Raw genomic sequence first — 20,395 nt, 5'->3', positions numbered from 1 at the left:
CGACAGGAAACCTCTACTATGTATCTCTGCGCCGGACCAAGTACCAACGGCCCCAGTGCCTTTCATCGTCTGTGCTGGGCCCATGCGCCAACGTCATCCACCCATTTGCAGCGGCACTGATGATGTTGAAGGCTGTACAAGATGTTACGAGCTTTTGTGTACGCGTAACAAATGGGACGATGTACCCAAACTTAATACCGTATTCTTCGTCACTGGAAGTGCACCTGATATTTTCACATCTCCTCATGACTAAGAATAGCGAATCTGGGATTAGATTTCTCTATAAAAAAATCTCTAAGTGCAAAAAAAAACATTATATCATAATCACCCGCTTACGTGCGCTGATATTTCTCCAATATTTTGTTGTAATAAATAGAGATATGTCGCGAGGAGGTATCTGAAAAATTTTAGAGCTAATGCATGGATGCCGCAGAGTAAGCTCAGTGCTCCAAATAACAGTGCCTGCCGTCTGTGGCATTCAGTGTTGGAAAATGAAATGTCTCAGTCGTTGGAGCATTGACATTCCACTTGTACGCGTTGCGCATACTGAGGTCTTTTTGGAGGAGACTTCAAGCTGATACGCGAATCAAGCCCTCATTGGTTATAGCGCCAAAACAGTATCCCGATTACACCGGCCCGCGTTAAAACCTGGCAACAAATCTTCAATAAAGCAGGCTATTTCTTTACAGATATTATGCTCTTATTCATTTTTCCAGAATAAATGATGGTCAAAGAGAACGACCAGGTACTTGAAGGTGATACTCGCCTATTCTTTCTTATAATATAGGAAAATAAAGAATGCAAAAGAAACAAAAGGTTATGCAAAACAGAGGACAGAGTACCTAACCTGATACAACGAGCCGTAAAGGACCGGAAGCTTGCAGAATTTCAATGAGGAGCACCGAAGGCCTTGGTGAATGCCGAGAGACGAATCTTGGCTCAACAGCAAGAAGAAATCTCAGAACTGGATTTCTAATCATTCTTACGATAGGACGCGTTTCTCCGCGCGCTCGTTGGCCGTGTAACTGTGCGGCCCGTTGGTCTAGGGGTATGATTCTCGCTTTGGGTGCGAGAGGTCCCGGGTTCAAATCCCGGACGGGCCCGTTCTGTTTTTCTTTTTTCGTTGCTTCTTCATTTTTACCCCTCATGTAATGCCCCTGAAAAAGGGTCCTTAAGGAAATAAAAATGCAATTAAACGAAATTAGCGCTAAGGTCACCGGAAAGAGTGAAAAGGCGCCAGTATTGGAAATAAGTGGGTATAGAAGAAGGTAATGTCCACCCAATAAAAACTGCTACTGTGCCTAATAGGAACTGCGTGTATTTTACAGGTTCAGTGAAGAACCAAGGCAACTTCCTGTTTCTTTTCATTCTGCTTCAGAAAAGCAGAATAGCAAGGACGCCTGATCGCTTTATGTGTTGGGAGTGCGATAGCTTTGGAAGCTCTTCATGCCTACCGGAAGTGCAGTGACGTCACTTCCATGATGCAAATGGGCGAATTTTATGACGTACGGCGCATTTGAACTTTATGCCGTAGTAGGGAGTAGGCGTAAGCATGCACTGCGCTGCAAGAAAGGCGTAGCCAATTGTGGAACGTCTCACAGATTGTGGTGGCTACACACAGCTACAGGCCCAGGCTTTCGGCTGTTGGATGCATGTACGCCCCTTTGTTCTTCGAACCGGCAGCGTGCATGGGCTCCATAGCTGCTTTCGCGGATTGAGGTTCCTCCGTCAAATGCAAGGAATGTGGAGCGAGAGGGACCCTCGACCGTGTTACTTGGGAGCGCACACAGTCCCCAGGCAGGGCGAATAAAAAAAATCGTGTAACTGCGGGAAGGCGAAAGCCGTTTGCGACTCACTGCACTGATTTGAATTTGAGCGGTGACGTCACGCTGCGCATGCGCAATTGTTGCTTGGCGTCGTATCACACCATCCGCCACAGTGGGCAGTTTGCTCACAGTCCAGTTGGCAGGTTGTGATCACGTTGCAAGGTCACGTGACACGCGACCTAGGATGTAGCGGATGGACACGGTGACGTGACCTAGGACGTAACGGAAGGACACGGTCACGTGACCTAGTATGTAACACATGGACACCGCAAAGTCACGTGACCGGACGGACGGTCATCGCGAGTATGAACCATTAAAGGCTTTCGCCTTAATAGACAGTAGAGAGGCCTGGGAGACATTGCTGCGCAGCCCGAACCCTGAGCACCAGCTCCTAGCCGTCGAACTGGCTGAAGAGGCTGCAGGGATTCAAGAAATACAGGCCAGCATCTGACGCAGCGAACCTGCCCACCGCAATCCCTCCTGGCCCTCGACTGAGAGGGAGAGCCGGAGGATAGGAAGAGGTCGTCTTCTGTTGGACAATAAAGTGTTTCACTCACTCACTCACTCTGTCATGAGCCGCTTTCCTTAGTTTGACATCGTGCTCGGCTTCCGTCGCCGCTTTTGTTTCTTTACGTGGCGCGCTTAAAGTGTTTTGTAATGGGCACGCGATCTGCGTCCTTCGGCTGCTTTTGCTGTTGGAGGCGCTATAGCGCCCGCTCGCTTTTCATCAGCCTTAGCGATGCTTTCAGCCTCCTCGGCCGCCATCTCACCTTCGTGTGAGGCTGCATAAAAGGCGGCATAGCCGAGCTTTCTACCTCTTGCCACTGCTATGCCCAGCCTCGGCGACAGCGACGCCGTCAGCGAAGAACTGCCAGTTGGAACACCCGAGGCATCGGAAAAACGGAGCTGCTGTCTTTGCGCCGGCACTGGTTTGAATCCCACTCGAAGCAAGTTTGCAGCGGAAGTGCTGTGCCAGAGTAACACAGGAAAAATTCCGGAGTTTGTCAGCAGATGCGGGGAGTGAAGCCTCCACCCATACACTTAACTCTACCCTGCAAAAGTGCCCCCTACCAGCAACCCAACTGCCCCCACCCGCTGGAAGCGTACACAGTACCAGCTGCCCTCCAGAAGCATCAGCCGCCCCGTAGGCTTCATTTCCGCCACCTTTACACTCAAGGAAAATCCTGCTGTGTGCGTGAAATTAGGCTCAGAGAAAAAGCATCAAAGAAATAACAGAGGGTAAATTCTACTGCTTTGGCGGAACTCTCGCATCAGGTGTCTGATCACGCCGTTATTTTTTTTTATTCTGGCTGCCATTCTTACTAATCGATTAAGAAGCTTGCCAATATTATCGGCTTCACCTTCGGCCTCTAATTCATTGCGGTTTCCAGACCATTTTCGCCTGAATTTTTGGAGGGTGGAAGGTATAAGCTTTTCGTCCTCAGAGAAAGTCAGTTAAAAATTTTAGGGGACACTTAAGCTCATCCTTAAGGTATGACGCGGTGGCGTAAATCGGTTAATGCCCATATATGCGGAATTGGTCATTCTCAGCTTTACAGTCATATGTCCCTCCTCATACACTCATTGCGCAATGACAAAGCAGTCAAGGAGTGCACTGCCCTGCAATCGCAGGTGCTGCCACCGGTGGGTCTTGTGCGAGCCAAGTTGAGAATTATGATTTTCGCTTTGGGTGCGAGAGGTCCCGGGATAAATCCCGGACAGGCCCCTCTTCTCTTTCTACCTAGTTGCTTTTCAAAGCTATCCCCAAGTAATGGGCTGACTCGGCATATGGCGCAGCGTACGTAAGATATGTTTCTGACACGTCCAAGCACGGATCATGACCGCTTTGAAGAGGCACTGAGGAGACCTTAACGCAATTTTTGTTTTTAACAAATATCTATTCTGTGTTTCTTCTGGCTGTGTTTACGTTTGTTCAACACAAAAGGGCGGTGTGTGCTGAGAAAATTGGATTTCAAAGACAAAAAAAAAAGCTTTTTCCAATGCCACTCGATTCAAACTCATGACGTCACGACCAAGGGGACCTCCGTAATGACAGCACAGATATGCGAACGAAGACGCAGCCTAGCCATAAGAGAAGGGATTAACGAGGGAGTGAATAAAGAAAGGAGGAAAAAGCTGCCACAGTGGAGGTCTTCGGATAATTTCGACCACCTGGGGATCTTTAACGTGCACTGACATCGCACAGCACACGTTTCGCCTTCTGCGTTTCGCCTCCATCGAAACGCTGCCGCCACGGTCGGCTTCGAACCCATCGAGAGAATTGACGAATGCGCATTTAAAATACTATTGGTCTAGAATACTCGCACTGCAACGGATGTGATCGCTCTTTGCCAAAGGTTCGACGAGCTACATCGGGAAAGCATCTTAACACGGCGGCCAGATGAGACCGAATTGTCAATTTTGACAGCCGGTATCTACTCCTCGTTACTCCATTAGACACAAGAATTTGAAAGTGAAGAGGTTGAACGACAGCTTTCTGAGATTCCCTGCCATCGAGCCCTGCAAATAAACCCCTCTGTTTCAGGTGGTGGGTGTTGCGGGGTAACCCGAACCCGCGATAGCATCCTGGAACTTCGCACCCGCAAGTTTCTAGCGACAGGAAATCTCTACTATGTATCTCTACGCCGAACCAAGTACCAACGGCCCCAGTGCCTTCCATCGTCTGTGTTCGGCCCATCCGCCAACGTCATCCACCCAATTGCAGCGGCACTGATGATGTTGAAGGCTGGATAAGATGTTACGAGCACTTCAGTACGCGTAACAAATGGGACGACGTACTCAAACTTAATACAGTATTTTACATTACTGCAGGTCTACCTGATATCTTGCCATCTCCTCATGACTAATAATAGCGAATCTGGGATTAGCTTTTTATAGAAAAAAATCTCTAAATGCAAAAAAAAGATTAGATCATAATCACCCGCTGATGTGCTCTGATATTTCTCCAATATTTTGTTGCAACCAGTAAACATATATGTCGCGAGGAGGTATCTGAAAACTTTTTGGAGCAAATGCATGGATGCCACAGAATTCGCCCAGTGCGCCAAATAACAGTTCCTGCCCTCTGTGGCATTCAGTGTTGGAAAATGAAACGTCTCAGTCGCCGGAGCGTTGACATTCCATCTGCATGCGTTGCGCATACTGAGGTCTTTTGGGAGGAGACTCCAAGCTGATACGCGAATGAAGACCTCATTGGTTATAGCGCCAGAACAGTATCCAGATTACACCGGCCCGTGTTAAAATCTGGAAACAAATCCTCTTTAATAAATCAGGCTATTTCTTTACAGATATTATGCTGCTGTTATTCCCTATTCCAGAATCAGTGGTGGTCAAAAAGAACGTCCAGGTACTTGAAGGGGATACTCGCCTATTCTTTCTTATAATATAGAAAAATAAAGAATGCAAAAGAAACTAAAGGTTATGTAAAACAGAGAACAGAGTACGTAACCGACACAGCGAGCGGTAACGGACCGGAAGCCTGCAGAATTTCAATGAGGAACACCGAAGGGCTTCGTGAATGCCGAGAGACGAATCTTGGCTCAACAGCAAAAAGAAATCGCAAAACTGGATTTCAAAGCATTCTTACGACACGACGCGTTTCTGCGCGTGCTCGTTGGCCGTGTAACTGTGCGGCCCGTTGGTCTAGGGGTATGATTCTCGCTTTGGGTGCGAGAGGTCCCGGGTTCAAATCCCGGACGGGCCCGCTTTCTTTTTTCTTTGCTTCTTCATTCTTACGCCTTATGTAATGCCCCTGAAAAAGGGTCCTCAAGGAAATAAAAATGCAATTAAACGAAATTAGCGCTAAGCAGCGCTAAGGTCACTGGAAAGAGTGAAAATGCGCCAGTATTGGAAATAAGTCAGAATAGAGGAAGCTAATGTCCACCAATAAAAACTACTGCTGTGCCTATTAGGAACTGCTTTGGTTTCACATGTTCAGTGAAGAACAAAGGCAACTTCCTGTTTTCTTCCATTCTGCTTCAGAAAAGCAGAATAGCAAGGACGCCTGATCACTTTATGTGTTCGGAGTGCGATAGCTTTGGAAGCTCTTGATGCCTACCGGAACTGTAGTGACGTCCCTTCCATCATTCCAATGGGCGAATTTTATGACGTACGGCGCATTTGAAGTTTATGCCGTCGTCGGGAGTAGGCGTAAGTATGCACTGCGCTGCAGGAAAGGCGTAGCCAATTGTGGAACGTCTCACAGATTGTGGTGGCTACACAGAGCTACAGGCCCAGCAGCCTTTCGGCTGTTGGATGCATGTGCGCCCCTTTGTTTTTCGAACCGGTGGCGTGCATGGGCTCCATAGCTGCTTTCGCGGATTGAGGTTCCTCCGTCAAATGTAAGAAATGTGGAGAGAGAGGGACCCTCGACCATGTTACTTGGAAGTGTACACAGTCCACAGGCAGGGAAAAAAAAATCGCTTAACTGCGGGAAGGCGAAAGCAGTTTGCGACTCACTGCACTGATTTGAATTTGAGCGGTGACGACACGCTGCGCATGCGCAGTTGTTGCTTGGCGGCGTATCACACCACCCCCCACAGTGGGCAGTTTGCTCACAGTCCAGTTGGCAGGTTGAGATCACGTTGGAAGGTCACGTGACACGTGACCTAGGATGTAACGGACGGACACGGTCACGTGACCTAGGATGTAGCAGACGGACACGGTCACGTGACTTAGCATGTAACGCACGGACATCGCGAGTATGAGCCACTAAAGGCTTTCGCCTTAATCGATAGTAGAGAGGCCTGGGAGACATTGCTGCGCAGCCCGAACCCTGAGCACCAGCTCCTAGCCGTCCAACTGGCTGAAGAGGCTGCAGGGATTCAAGAAATACAGGCCAGCATCTGACGCGGAGACCCTGCCCTGCGCAATCCCTCCTGGCCCTCGACTGAGAGGGAGAGCCGGAGGATAGGAAGAGGTCGTCCTCTGCTGGACAATAAAGTGTTTCACTCACTCACTCTGTCATGAGCCGCTTTCCTTAGTTTGACATCGTGCTCGGCTTCCGTCGCCGCTTTTGTTTCTTAACGTGGCGCGCTTAAAGTGTTTTGTGATGGGCACGCGATCTGCGTCCTTCGGCTGCTTTTGCTGTTGGAGGCGCCCGCTCGCTTTTCATCAGCCTTAGCGATGCTTTCAGCCTCCTCGGCCGCCATCTCGCCTTCGTGTGAGGCTGCATAAAAGGCGGCATAGCCGAGCTTTCTACCTCTTGCCACTGCTATGCCCAGCCTCGGAGGCAGCGACGTCCACCGCGAAGGACTGCCAGTTGGAACACCCGAGGTATCGGAAAAACGAAGCTGCTGTCTTTGCACCCGCACTGGTTTGAATCCCACTCGAAGCAAGTTTGCAGCGGAAGTGCTGTGACAGAGTAACACAGGAAAAATTCCGGAGTTTGTCAGCAGATGCGGGGAGTGAAGCCTCCACCCATACACTTAACTCTACCCTGCAAAAGTGCCCCCTACCAGCAACCCAACTGCCCCCGCCCGCTGGAAGCGTACACAGTACCAGCTGCCCTCCAGAAGCATCAGCCGCCCCGTAGGCTTCATTTCCGCCACCTTTACACTCAAGGAAAATCCTGCTGTGTGCGTGAAATTAGGCTCAGAGAAAAAGCATCAAAGAAATAACAGAGGGTAAATTCTACTGCTTTGGCGGAACTCTCGCATCAGGTGTCTGATCACGCCGCTATTTTTTTTTATTCTGGCTGCCATTCTTACTAATCGATTAAGAAGCTTGCCAATATTATCGGCTTCACCTTCGGCCTCTAATTCATTGCGGTTTCCAGACCATTTTCGCCTGAATTTTTGGAGGGTGGAAGGTATAAGCTTTTCGTCCTCAGAGAAAGTCAGTTAAAAATTTTAGGGGACACTTAAGCTCATCCTTAAGGTATGACGCGGTGGCGTAAATCGGTTAATGCCCATATACGCGGAATTGGTCATTCTCAGCTTTACAGTCATATGTCCCTCCTCATACACTCATTGCGCAATGACAAAGCAGTCAAGGAGTGCACTGCCCTGCAATCGCAGGTGCTGCCACCGGTGGGTCTTGTGCGAGCCAAGTTGAGAATTATGATTTTCGCTTTGGGTGCGAGAGGTCCCGGGATAAATCCCGGACAGGCCCCTCTTCTCTTTCTACCTACTTGCTTTTCAAAGCTATCCCCAAGTAATGGGCTGACTCGGCATATGGCGCAGCGTACGTAAGATATGTTTCTGACACGTCCAAGCGCGGATCATGACTGCTTTGAAGAGGCACTGAGGAGACCTTTACGCAATTTTTGTTTTTAACAAATATCTATTCTGTGTTTCTTATGGCTGTATTTACGTTTGTTCAACACAAAAAGGCGATGTGTGCTGAGAAAATTGGATTTCAAAGACAAAAAAAAAAGCTTTTTCCAATGCCACTCGATTCAAACTCATGACGTCACGACCAAGAGAACCTCCGTAATGACAGCACAGATATGTGAATGAAGGCGCAACCTAGCCATAAGGGAAGGAATAAAGGAGGGAGTGAAAAAAGAAAGGAGGAAAAAGCTGCCGTAGTGGAGGTATCCGGATAATTTCGACCACCTGGGGATCTTTAACGTGCACTGAGAATTGCACAGCACACGGGTGCCTTCTGCGTTTCGTCTCCATCGAAACGCGGCCGCCACGGTCGGCTTCGAACCCATCAAGAGAATTGACGAATGCGCAGTTAAAATACTATTGGTCAAGAATACTCGCACTGCAACGGATGTGATCGCTCTTTGCCAAAGGTTCGACGAGCTACATCGGCAAAGCATCTTAACACGGCGGCCAGATGAGACCGAATTGTCAATTTTGACAGCCGGTATCTACTCCTCGTTACTCCATTAGACACAAGAATTTGAAAGTGAAGAGGTTGAACGACAGCTTTCTGAGATTCCCTGCCATCGAGCCCTGCAAATAAACCCCTCTGTTTCAGGTGGTGGGTGTTGCGGGGTAACCAGAACCCGCGATAGCATCCTGGAACTTCGCACCCGCAAGTTTCTAGCGACAGGAAATCTCTACTATGTATCTCTACGCCGAACCAAGTACCAACGGCCCCAGTGCCTTCCATCGTCTGTGTTCGGCCCATCCGCCAACGTCATCCACCCAATTGCAGCGGCACTGATGATGTTGAAGGCTGGATAAGATGTTACGAGCCAGAACAGTATCCAGATTACACCGGCCAATGTTAAATCCTGGAAAGAAATCCTCTTTAATAAAGCAGGCTATATTTTTTTACAGGTATTGTGCTCTTATTCCTTCCGGAATCAATGGTGGTCAAAGAGAACGTCTAGGCACTTCAAGGGTATTCTCCCCTATCATTTCTGATAATACAGGAAAATATAAAATGTAAAAGGAACAAAAGGTTAGATAAAGCAGAGGACAGAGTACGTAACCGATACAGTGACCCGTAACGGACCGGAAGCTTGCAGAATTTCAATGAGGAGCACCGAAGGGCTTCGTGAATACCAAAACTAATGTTGGCTCAACAGCAAGAAGAAATCTCAGAACTGAATTTCAAAGCATTCTTACGAGAGGACGCGTTTCTCCACGCGCTCGTTGGCCGTGTAACTGTGCGGCCCGTTGGTCTAGGGGTATGATTCTCGCTTTGGGTGCGAGAGGTCCCGGGTTCAAATCCCGGACGGGCCCACTTTTTTTTCTTTGCTTCTTCATTCTTACCGCTTATGTAATGCACCTGAAAAAAGGTCCTTAAGAAAATAAAAATGCAACTAAACGAAATTAGCGCTCAGCAGCGCGAAGGTCACTGGAAAGAGTGAAAAGGCGCCAGTATTGGAAATAAGTGAGAATAGAGGAAGCTAATGTCCACCCAACAAAAACTGCTACTGTGCGTAATAGAAACTGCGTGTATTTTACAGGTTCAGTGAAGAACCAAGGCAACTTCCTGTTTCTTTTCATTCTGCTTCAGAAAAGCAGAATAGCAAGGACGCCTGATCGCTTTATGTGTTGGGAGTGCGATAGGTTTGGAAGCTCTTGATGCCTACCGGAAGTGCAGTGACGTCACTTCCAATCATGCCAATGGGCGAATTTTATGACGTACGGCGCATTTGAAGTTTATGCCGTAGTAGGGAGTAGGCGTAAGCATGCACTGCGCTGCAGGAAAGGCGTAGCCAATTGTGGAACGTGTCACAGATTGTGCTGGCTACACACAGCTACAGGCCCAGCAGGCTTTCGGCTGTTGGATGCATGTGCGCCCCTTTGTTCTTCGAACCGGTGGCGTGCATGGCTTCCCCAGCTGCTTTCACGGTTTGCGGTTCCTCCGTCAAATGTAAGGAATGTGGAGCGAGAGAGACCCTCGACCATGTTACTTGGGAGTGCACAGAGTCCCCAGGCAGGGCGAATAAAAAAATCGTGTAACTGCGGGAAGGCGAAAGCCGTTTGCAACTCACTGCACTAATTTGAATTTGAGCGGTGACGTCACGCTAAGCATGCGCAGTTGTTGCTTGGCGGCGTATCACACCACCTGCCACAGTGGGCAGTTTGCTCACAGTCCAGTTGACAGGTTGTGATCACGTTACAAGGTCTCGTGACACGCGACCTAGGATGTAACGGACGGACACGGTGACGTGACCTAGGACGTAACAGAAAGACACGGTCACGTGACCTAGGATGCAACGGACGGACACGGTCACGTGACCTAAAATGTAGTGACGGACACGGTCACGTGACCTAAGATGTAACGGACGGACAAGGTCACGTGACCTAGGATGTAACGGACGGACACGGTCACGTGACCTAGGAAGTAGCCGACGGACACCGTCACGAGACCTAGGATGTAACGGATGGACAAGGTCACGTTACCTAGGATGTAACGGACGGACAAGGTCATGTCACCTAGGATGTAACGGACGGACAGGGTCGCGTGACATAGGATGTAAAGGACGGACAAGGTCACGTGACCTAGGACGTAACGGAAGGACGCGGTCACGTGACCTAGGATGTAGCGGACGGACAAGGTCACGTGACCTAGGATGTAGCGGACGGACAAGGCCACGTGACCTTGGATATAGTGGACCGACACGGTGACGTGACCTAGAGTAACGGACGGACAAGGTCACGTGACCTAGGATGCAACACACGGACACCGCGAGGTCACGTGACCGGACGGACGGGCATCGCGAGTATGAGCCATTAAAGGCTTTCGCCTTAATAGATAATAGAGAAGCCTGGGAGACATTGCTTCGTAGCCCGAACCCTGAGCACCAGCTCCTAGCCGTCCAACTAGCTGAAGAGGCTGCCCGGATTCAAGAAAACCAGGCAAGCATCTGACGCGGAGACCCTGCCCACCGCAATCCCTCCTGGCCCTCATCACTCGATTGAGAGGGAAAGCCGGATGATAGGATGAGGTCGTCTCCTGCTGGACAATAAAGCGTTTCACTCACTCACTCACTCCGTCATGAGCCGCTTTCCTTAGTTTGACATCGTGCTCGGCTTCTGTCGCCGCTTTTGTTTCTTTACGTGCCGCGCTTAAGTGTTTTGTGATGGGCACGCGATCTGCGTCCTTCGGCTGCTTTTGCTGTTGGAGGCGCCCGCTCGCTTTTCATCAGCCTTAGCGATGCTTTCAGCCTCCTCGACCGTGCATAAAAGGCGACATAGCCGAGCTTTCTACTTCTTGACACTGCTATGCCCAGCCTCGGCGGCAGCGACGTCGTCCGCGAAGGACTGCCAGTTGGAACACCCGAGGCATCGGAAAAACGGAGCTGCTGTCTTTGCGTCGGCACTGGTTTGAATCCCACTCGAAGCAAGTTCTGCTGCGGAAGCGCTGTACCAGAGTCACATAGGGAAAATGCCGGAGTTTGTCAGCAGATGCGGAGAGTGAAGCCTCCACCCATCCACCTAACTCTACCCTGCAACAGTGCCCGCTACCAGCAACCCAACTGCTCCCACCCGCTAGAAGCGTGCGCAGTACCAACTGCCCTCCAGAAGCATCAGCCGTCCCCTAGGCTTCCCTTCCACTGACCGCCACCTCCTCAGCCCTTCCACCAACTTTACACTCCAGGAAAATCCTGCCGTGTGCGTGAAATTAGGCTCAGAGAAAAAGCATCAAAGAAATAACAGAGGGTAAATTTTACTCCTTTGGCGGAACTCTCGCATCAGGTGTCTGATCACACCGTTATCTTTTTCTTCTGGCTGCCATTCTGACTAAACAATTAAGAAGCTTGCCAATATTATCGGCTTCACCTTAGGCCTCTAATTTATTGCGGTTTCCAGGCCATTTTTGCCTGAATTTTTGGAGGGTGGAAGGTATAAGCTTTTCGTCCTTAAATAAAGTCAGTTAGAAATTGGAGGGATCACTTAAGCGCATCCGTAAGGTATTACGCGGTGGCGTAAATCGGTTAATGCCCATATATGCCAAATTGGTCATTCTCAGCTTTACACTCATATGTCCCTCCTCATACACTCGAAGCGGTCAAGGAGTGCACTGCCCTGCGAGCGCAGGTGCTGCCACCGGTGGGGCTTGTACGGGCCAAGTTGAGAATTATGAATTTCGCTTTGGGTGCGAGAGGTCCCGGGTTCATGTTCCGGACAGGCCCCTCTAGTCTTTCTACCTACTTGTTTTTCAAAGATAGCGCCAAGTAATGGGCTGCCCCGGCATTTGGCGCAGCGTACTTAAGATATGTTTCTGACACGTCCAAGCGCGGATCATGACCGCTTTGAAGAGGCACTGAGCAGTCCTTAACGCAATTTTTGTTCTTAACAAAAATATATTCTGCGGTTCTTTCGGGCTATGTTTACGTTTGATCAACACAAAATGCGGAAAAAATTGAATTTCAAAGATAAAAATAACAATTTTTTCCAATGCCACTCGATTCAAACTCATGACGTCACGACCAAGAGGATCTCCGTAATGACGGCACAGATATGTGAACGAAGGCGAAGGCTAGGCATAAGGGAATGGATAAAGGAGGGAGTGAAAAAATAAAGGAGGAAAAAGCTGCCGTAGTGGAGGTATCCGGATAATTTCGACCACCTGGGGATCATTAACGTGCACTGACATCGCACAGCCCACGGGCGCCTTTTGTGTTTCGCCTCTTTCCAAACGCGGCGGCAACGGTCAGGTTCGAGCCCGTCAAGGGAATTGACGAATGTGCATTTAAAGTGCTATTGGCCGAGAATCCCCGCACTGTCACGGATGTGATCGCTCTTTGCAAAAGTTTCGACGAGCTACGTCGGCAATGCATCTTTACTCGGCGGCCAGATGAGACCTAATTGTCCAGTTTGAATGCCGGTATCGACTCCTCGTTACTCCATTAGACACAAGAATTTGCACGTGAAGAGGTTGAACGACCGCTTTCTGAGATTCCCTGCCATCGAGCCCTGCAAATAAACCCCCTTTTTCAGGTGGTGGAGGTTGCGGGATAACCCGAACCCGCGATAGCACCCTGGAACTTCGCACCCGCAAGTTCCCAGGAAACCTCTACAATGTATCCCTACGCCGGACCAAGTACCAACGGCCCCAGTGCCTTTCATCGTCTGTGCTGGGCCCATCCGCCAACGTCATCCACCCATTTGCAACGGCACTGATGATCAAGATGTTGAAGGCTGGATAAGATGTACCGAGCACTTGAGTACGCGTAGCAAATGGGACGATGTACCCAAACTTAATACCGCATTCTTCGTCACTGGAGGTCTACCTAATATTTTCACGACATCTCCTGATGACTATAAGAATAGCGAATCTGGGTTTAGCTTTCTCTAGAAAAAAAAATCTCTAAGTTCAAAAAAATATTAGATCATAATCACCCTCTTACGTGCGCTGCTATTTCTCCAATTTTTTTGTTATAACAAATATAGATATGTCGCGAGGAGGTATCTGAAATTTTTTTGGAGCTAATGCATGGGTGCCGCAGAGTTCGCGCAGTGCGCCAAATAACAGTGCCTGCCCTCTGTGGCATTCAGTGTTGGAAAATGAAACGCCTCAGTCGTCGGAGAATTGACATTCCACTTGCACGCGTTGCGCATACTGAGGTCTTTTGGGAGGAGGCTCCAAGCTGATACGCGAATGAATCATTGGTTATAGCGCCAGAACAGTATCCAGATTACACCGGCCCGTGTTAAAATCTGGAAACAAATCCTCTTTAATAAATCAGGCTATTTCTTTACAGATATTATGCTCTTATTCCTTATTCCAGAATCAATGGTGGTCAAAGAGAACGTCCAGGTACGTTTAATGGGATACTCGTCTATTCTTTCTTTTAATATAGGAAAATAAAGAATGCAAAAGAAACTAAAGGTTATGTAAAATAGAGAACAAAGTACGTAACCGACACAGCGAGCCGTAACGGACCGAAAGCCTGCAGAATTTCAATGAGGAGCACCGAAGGGCTTCGTGAATACCGAGACGAATCTTGGCTCAACAGCAAGAAGAAATCGCAAAACGGGATTTCAAAGCATTCTTACAACAGGACGCGTTTCTCCACGCGCTCGTTGGCCGTGTAACTGTGTGGCCCGTTGGTCTAGGGGTATGATTCTCGCTTTGGGTGCGAGAGGTCCCGGGTTCAAATCCCGGACGGGCCCGCTATTTTTTTTCTTTGCTTCTTCATTCTTACCCCTTATGTAATTCCCCTGAAAAACGGTCCTTAAGGAAATAAAAATGCCATTAAACGAAATTAGCGCTAAGCAGCGCTAAGGTCTGGAAAGAGTAAAAGTGCGCCAGTATTGGAAATACGTGAGAATAGAGGAAGCTAATGTCCACCCAATAAAAAGTGCTACTGTGCGTAATAGGAACTGCGTGGATTTTACAGGTTTAGTTAAGAACAAAGGCAACTTCGCTTTTTGTCACGGCGATGGAAGTGGAGGCTGCTGGGACTCTATTGGAACCCTGTGGGTCGGCAGCAGGCGCCCAGAGGAAGCGCCTGCACCGCCAGAGTGACTCGAGCAGCCAGGGCACTGTTGTGTACTCGGTGCCAAGTGAAGACTCCTCGTCCTCGGCCGACGACGGTTTCATACCGGTTGTCGGCAAGAAGGCCAAGCGCAGACTGCGTAGACAAGCCGGATCGTCCTCATCGAGCACGTCAACGGTGTCCTGATCAAGAACGCCAACGATCATCACGGCGCGAAGTTCCTCTGCGCATACAGCCTTGTTTGTGCCGTTGAACTCAACGGACAACTTGAACCTCCTGAACAGGCAAGCCATCTCTATTTATCTGGAGAGCCTCGTACCGGGAGGCATTAAAGATGTCAGAATAAACCCGTTCAAAAACGCCACTGCCATTGATGTGTTGGAGCGAAGTGCGCTAGAGAGTTTAACCGCAATCACCAAACTCAGCAACATCAGTGTACGCCCCTTATTCTCCAGGACAGCGGCACTACGGCTGGCGTAATCTACAACGTCGGCATCGCCATCAGGTACGCAGATTTACCCATGTTGATCAAGCCGGCAACCAACGGCATATCCATCATTCAAGTTCAGCGGTTAGGAAGATCTACATGCATCAAGCTGACCTTCAAGGGTGACTGCATACCATCGTACGTGAAGGTTGGACACTTTCGTAATCCAGTTCGACCTTCTGTGCCTAAGCCCCTTCAATGCAGGAAGTGCATGAGGATCGGCCACGTGAGCGGCGTCTGCATCAACTCCATCGTGTGCCTGCGATGCTCCGAGTCACACAGCGGTGACGTTTGCCGCGCGACTACCTTGAAGTGCGCCAACTGCCACGGCCCTCATGACTCTTCCTCGAAAGACTGCCCCCGTGTAAAGACCGAGCGGGCGGTACTGAAGCAAATGGTGCGAGACCATTCTACGCACAAAGAAGCCGCCGCAAAGGTGCGACGACGTCGTTCGCGCCGCCGAATGTCGTCAAAGAAAGCAGTCACATTTGAGAAGAATGCCCCAAACGCAACTGCAGCTTGTCCGCCTCCGCCAAAGACCGTACCAAATCAAGGGAGTCCGGCGCTTGGTGAGGCTGGACCTGCTGCCTCAGATTCAACTTGGCCACCACTGCCAAAGCCTTCTACGCCTACTGTGCCAGGGATGTTGGCGCACTCAGGGCAGTGTGCAGCGCCTACGACTGATCCAGCCAACAGGCACGATCAAGGCCATGGCCCAGATATGCAAGTGATTGCAATGCTAACGTCACCAATGAATGCCATGCGTGCTCTGCTTTCCAGCCTACGTACGCCAGCAGCAAACAGCGCACTTCAAGTGCTGGACGCGCTACATCCAGTTCTTGCGGCTCTACAGTAGAAGGCATCATGGCTCCTTCGGACCTGTCTTTTCAGAAGAAAGTCAAGCAAGCTTTCATTTTCCAATAGAATGCTCGTGGACTCCACTCCCGGATTTCCGATTGACGGCACTACGTCTACGAGAATCACTTCCCCATTCTTGTGATTTGTGAACCGAAGACTCCGGCCATTTTGCGAATATCCGGTTATGAGGCATTTGCATCACCCACGTTCCACAGATCCAGCAAAGTCATCGTCTACATTCGACGTGACCTTACATATGTGCAACATTCAGTTTCTCCGAACGAAGACAATCAGTACGTTGCCTGACAGTGAAGAGCCGAAACCTGACGTTTACGCTACTGGCGGTGTACCTGGCGCCATCAAGTCGTTTCGACGCCAGAAGGTTGAGTGGTTTGATGGCAGCTATACCTTCTCCGTGGGTCGTTATGGGTGACTTCAATGCTCATCACGCCATGTGGGGAAGAGTTAGGATGGACGTTAGGGGAAGACAGCTTGTGTCGTTCACCTCTGACCATGACCTCCAGTGCCTTAATGACGGAAGCCCGACCTATATTCGAAGGATGACTAATAGCAACTGCTTGGACTTGACTTTCGTTTCACAGTGCCTTACCAACAGCGTCCGGTGGTTTTCGGATGTAGAAACCCATGGCAGCGACCATATCCCAACCTATCTGATTATTACCGGCCATTCCACATTTTCCCCAGCCACGTGAAGGCAGTGCATTGACTGGACAGTTTTTAAATTACTTATGGAGGCTGCTTGCACAGAGGGCTTCTCTACCGGTCTTGAACAAAAAATTAAGGAGGCCATGGAACACGCCACCTGCCCCTTTAACTCTGTCGCTAACTACACCGATTTTGACTTCGAATTGCAGCGACTGCGATCACAACGGCGCAGGGCAGAGCGCAGATACCGACGCACAAAGTCGCGCCTAGACCTAAGAGATGCTAGGCGCCTACAGAAGGAGATTCAGCGCAGAATTCAGGCACTGCAAACACAACGCTGGACGACAATTTTGCCAAACACTTGATCCACGGAAGCCTTTGTCACGCGTTTGGAGTCTAATTCAGGATCTTCGCACGTCCCCTCAACAGCGCTACCCGTTCAAATCCGTAGCGCTCCACCAAAGGCGCAGTGTGGTTGAGGTAGCCGAAGATTTCTGCGCAAGAATAACAGGCCCTCCGAATCCAGGCGCACCGCTGCACTGCGACAATGTTCCACCCTCACGGGATTCTCGGATGGATGTGCTATTCCCCATGGAAGAACTTGATGCTGCACTGGCTTGTTGTAGAAGGTCATCATCACCAGGGCCCGATGGTGTGACGTACTCCGCACTTGCCAACCTTGGCCAAGAAGCTCGACGGGCTCTTTTCGACACTTATAACAAGTCATGGACTGCTGGCATAGTTCCTCATGATTGGAAGACCAGTCGTCTGGTTCCACTTCTTAAACCGGGGAAGTCACCGCTCGACCTTTCATCATACTGTCCAACTGCACTAACCAGGTGCGTCGGCAAAGTCATGGAAAGAATGCTGCTCACACGCGTGGAATGGTACTTGGAGCGATATCAGATTTATCCAACCTTCATGCCTGGGTTCCGACGGGGCCGCTCTTCTATCGACAACGTGGTTGACGTTGTAACTCGGTGCAACACAGCAAAAGTTTGAAAAGATTGACCGTGGCATTGTTTTTGGATATCAAGAGCGCGTACGACAACGTAACGCATCAGGCCATTTTGGACGCAATGGAAGCTGCTGAGATCGGAAGCCGCACGTTCAGCTGGATACGCAGCTATTTATCAGAGAGGTCGTTTTTTGTCCTGACTGCGGACGGACCAACGTCCTTACACTGAAATTCGCGCGGAATCCCTCAAGGTGGACTGCTCAGCCCAGTTCTCTTCAACCTTGCTCTCATCTGACTGGTCGACATATTGCCATAATCTGCTCAGATCTCTGTATATGCAGATGATATTTGTATTTGGGCATCAGGAGTGACCTGTCCTCAAGTTCGTGCAAGGCTTCAAAAGGCGGCATCGATATTGACATCTTATCTTGACTTGCAGGGCCTGAACATTTCGACCGAAAAGTGTTCACTTGTGGCGTTCACACGCAAAATAATGTCACGTTACACCATTCGCATCAATGGCGAAGCCATTCCCTATGAGAGAACCTACAGATTTCTTGGCGTTGTCATCGACAGGAACCTTTCGTGGAGTCCACATATCTACGACATAAGAAAGAGACTAATTGCGATCGTCCACGTAATCTCCTTCCTCGGGGGAAAGTCCTGGGGCGCATCAGTGCGCTCGATGCTACAACTGTACCGTTCCCTATTTTTGGGCTACATGCGGTACAGTCTTCCGATATTCAGTTCCATTAGAAAGACAAATATCAACACTCTTCAAATCGTGCAAGCGCAAGCTCTCCTTATCTGCCTTGGACTGCCTAAATGTGCATCAACAGCAGCAACTGTTCTTGTTGCCAGGGAACATCCAGTTACTGCATACATTGCTGTTGACGCCATGAGAACACATATTCGGCACCTCATACGGGTTGCCTGTCATCACCTCGCAACACTCCCAATAATTAGGTCGCGTACTGCATTCGCCAAAGTCATTGAAGCCCATCGCGCATATCTTCTATCGAAGTTCACCCCTGCGGCAAGACAGTGCTATCCCTTATGGAGTCTTCATGAACCTCGGGTTCACCTCTATATTCCTGGCATAACGAAGAAAGCTGGTGTATCACAGCCCGCTCTCAAACCACTGACATTGAATCACCACCACGTACATGTTTACACAGATGGATCAGTTCACTCGACCAGTTCTGCGGGGTCGGTGGTGATACCGGCCAGATCCATCTTCATGAAAGTGAAGACGACCTATCCAACATCTTCAACTGGTGCGGAACTCGCAGCCTTACGGGCTGCGGTAGAGTTCATCAGCCAAGAACCTCCACATGACTGGACGGTTTTCACCGACTCTAAAGCAGCCCTTCAAGCCCTGCAAGCTGCGCTACGCCGCGGGTCGCAGGAACAACTTGTTACTGAGATCCGTCTACTGTACCACGGCACCGTATCCAAAGGTCATGACATCATTTTTCAATGGCTGCCAGGACACTGTGGTGTTAACGGTAATCACCAGGCCGATGCGGCTGCGCGTTCTGCTCACGACGACGGACTTCCAGTGAGGATCCCAATATCAAGACCTGACGCTGTGTGTGGGCTTCGCCCTTTGGCGCTGGAACTCACACTTTCAGCGTGGAACACGCGAGAGTTTTGCAACCTCCGCCTCAAGGCACTGGACCCTGGACTGCGCCTTCGTCTTCCACGTAACTTATCACGTCGCGAAGCAACATTGCTATGCCGTTTATGGATCGGCGTTGCTTTTACCAACCACTATGCTTTCCGGATGGGGATGGCCGACAGTCCTGCCTGTGAAAGCTGTGGTTTTGAGGAGACCATCGCTCATCTTCTCTGTGAGTGCCCGGCATTTGCGAGTGCGACATAAACAGTGTTGTGCCCTGGACCGCCTCGATCCTCGCCCATTAACAGAGCAAAAGATCCTCGGTCCGTGGCCACAGCAGTCGACTGCCCTCAAGGCATACAAGGCACTCTTTGCCTACTTGAGAGCGACTGGATTGAGTGACAAATTTTGACAGCGTTGTGCGTGTGTGTTTGTTATGCCTTTTTCCCCTTCTCTCTTCCTCCTTTTAGTCCCCTAATTCCTATTCCCCTGTGCAGGGTAGCCAACCGGAACCCCTTTCTGGTTAACATCCCTGCCTTTCCCTCCTCCTCTTCATCTATCTATCTAAAGGCAACTTCCTGTTTCTTTTCATTGTGCTTCAGCAAAGTACAATAGCAAGGACGCCTGATCACTTTATGTGTTGGGAGTGCGATAGCTTTGGAAGCTCTTGATGCTTACCGGAAGTGTAGTGACGTCACTTCCATGATGCAAATGGGCGAATTTTATGACGTACGGCGCATTTGAAGTTTATGCCGTCGTCGGGAGTAGGCGTAAGCATGCACTGCACTGCAGGAAAGGCGTAGCCAATTGTGGAACGTCTCAAAGATTGTGGTGGCTACACACAGCTACAGGCCCAGGCTTTCGGCTGTTGGATGCATGTGCGCCCCTTTGTTCTTCGAACAGATAGCGTGCATGGCCTCCCCAGCTGCTTTCGCAGTTTCAGGTTCCTCCGTCAAATGTAAGAAATGTGGAGCGACAGAGACCCTCGACCATGTTACTTGGGAGTGCACAGAGTCCCCAGGCAGGGCGAATAAAAAAAATCGTTTAACTGCGTGAGGGCGAAAGCCGTTTGCGACTCACTGCACTGATTTGAATTTGAGCG

General features: G+C 49.7%; 4 non-coding genes across 4 annotated transcripts; all 4 read left to right on the top strand.

Moving 5' to 3' along the window:
- The first annotated feature begins 1,031 nt into the window (after positions 1-1,031).
- TRNAP-UGG (transfer RNA proline (anticodon UGG)) lies at positions 1,032-1,103 on the top strand. Its single transcript has one exon. It is a non-coding gene; the product is annotated as a tRNA-Pro (tRNA).
- Positions 1,104-5,478: 4,375 nt separating this feature from the next.
- TRNAP-UGG (transfer RNA proline (anticodon UGG)) lies at positions 5,479-5,550 on the top strand. The gene has a single exon. It is a non-coding gene; the product is annotated as a tRNA-Pro (tRNA).
- Positions 5,551-9,418: 3,868 nt separating this feature from the next.
- Positions 9,419-9,490, top strand: TRNAP-UGG (transfer RNA proline (anticodon UGG)). Its single transcript has one exon. It is a non-coding gene; the product is annotated as a tRNA-Pro (tRNA).
- A 4,815-nt stretch (positions 9,491-14,305) lies between these two features.
- On the top strand, positions 14,306-14,377 carry TRNAP-UGG (transfer RNA proline (anticodon UGG)). Its single transcript has one exon. It is a non-coding gene; the product is annotated as a tRNA-Pro (tRNA).
- The last annotated feature ends 6,018 nt before the right edge of the window (positions 14,378-20,395 follow it).

Source organism: Amblyomma americanum, chromosome 3, assembly GCF_052857255.1.
Source record: "Amblyomma americanum isolate KBUSLIRL-KWMA chromosome 3, ASM5285725v1, whole genome shotgun sequence".
Classification (NCBI taxonomy): domain Eukaryota; kingdom Metazoa; phylum Arthropoda; class Arachnida; order Ixodida; family Ixodidae; genus Amblyomma; species Amblyomma americanum.
This window is presented reverse-complemented; position numbering and strand designations above follow the sequence as displayed.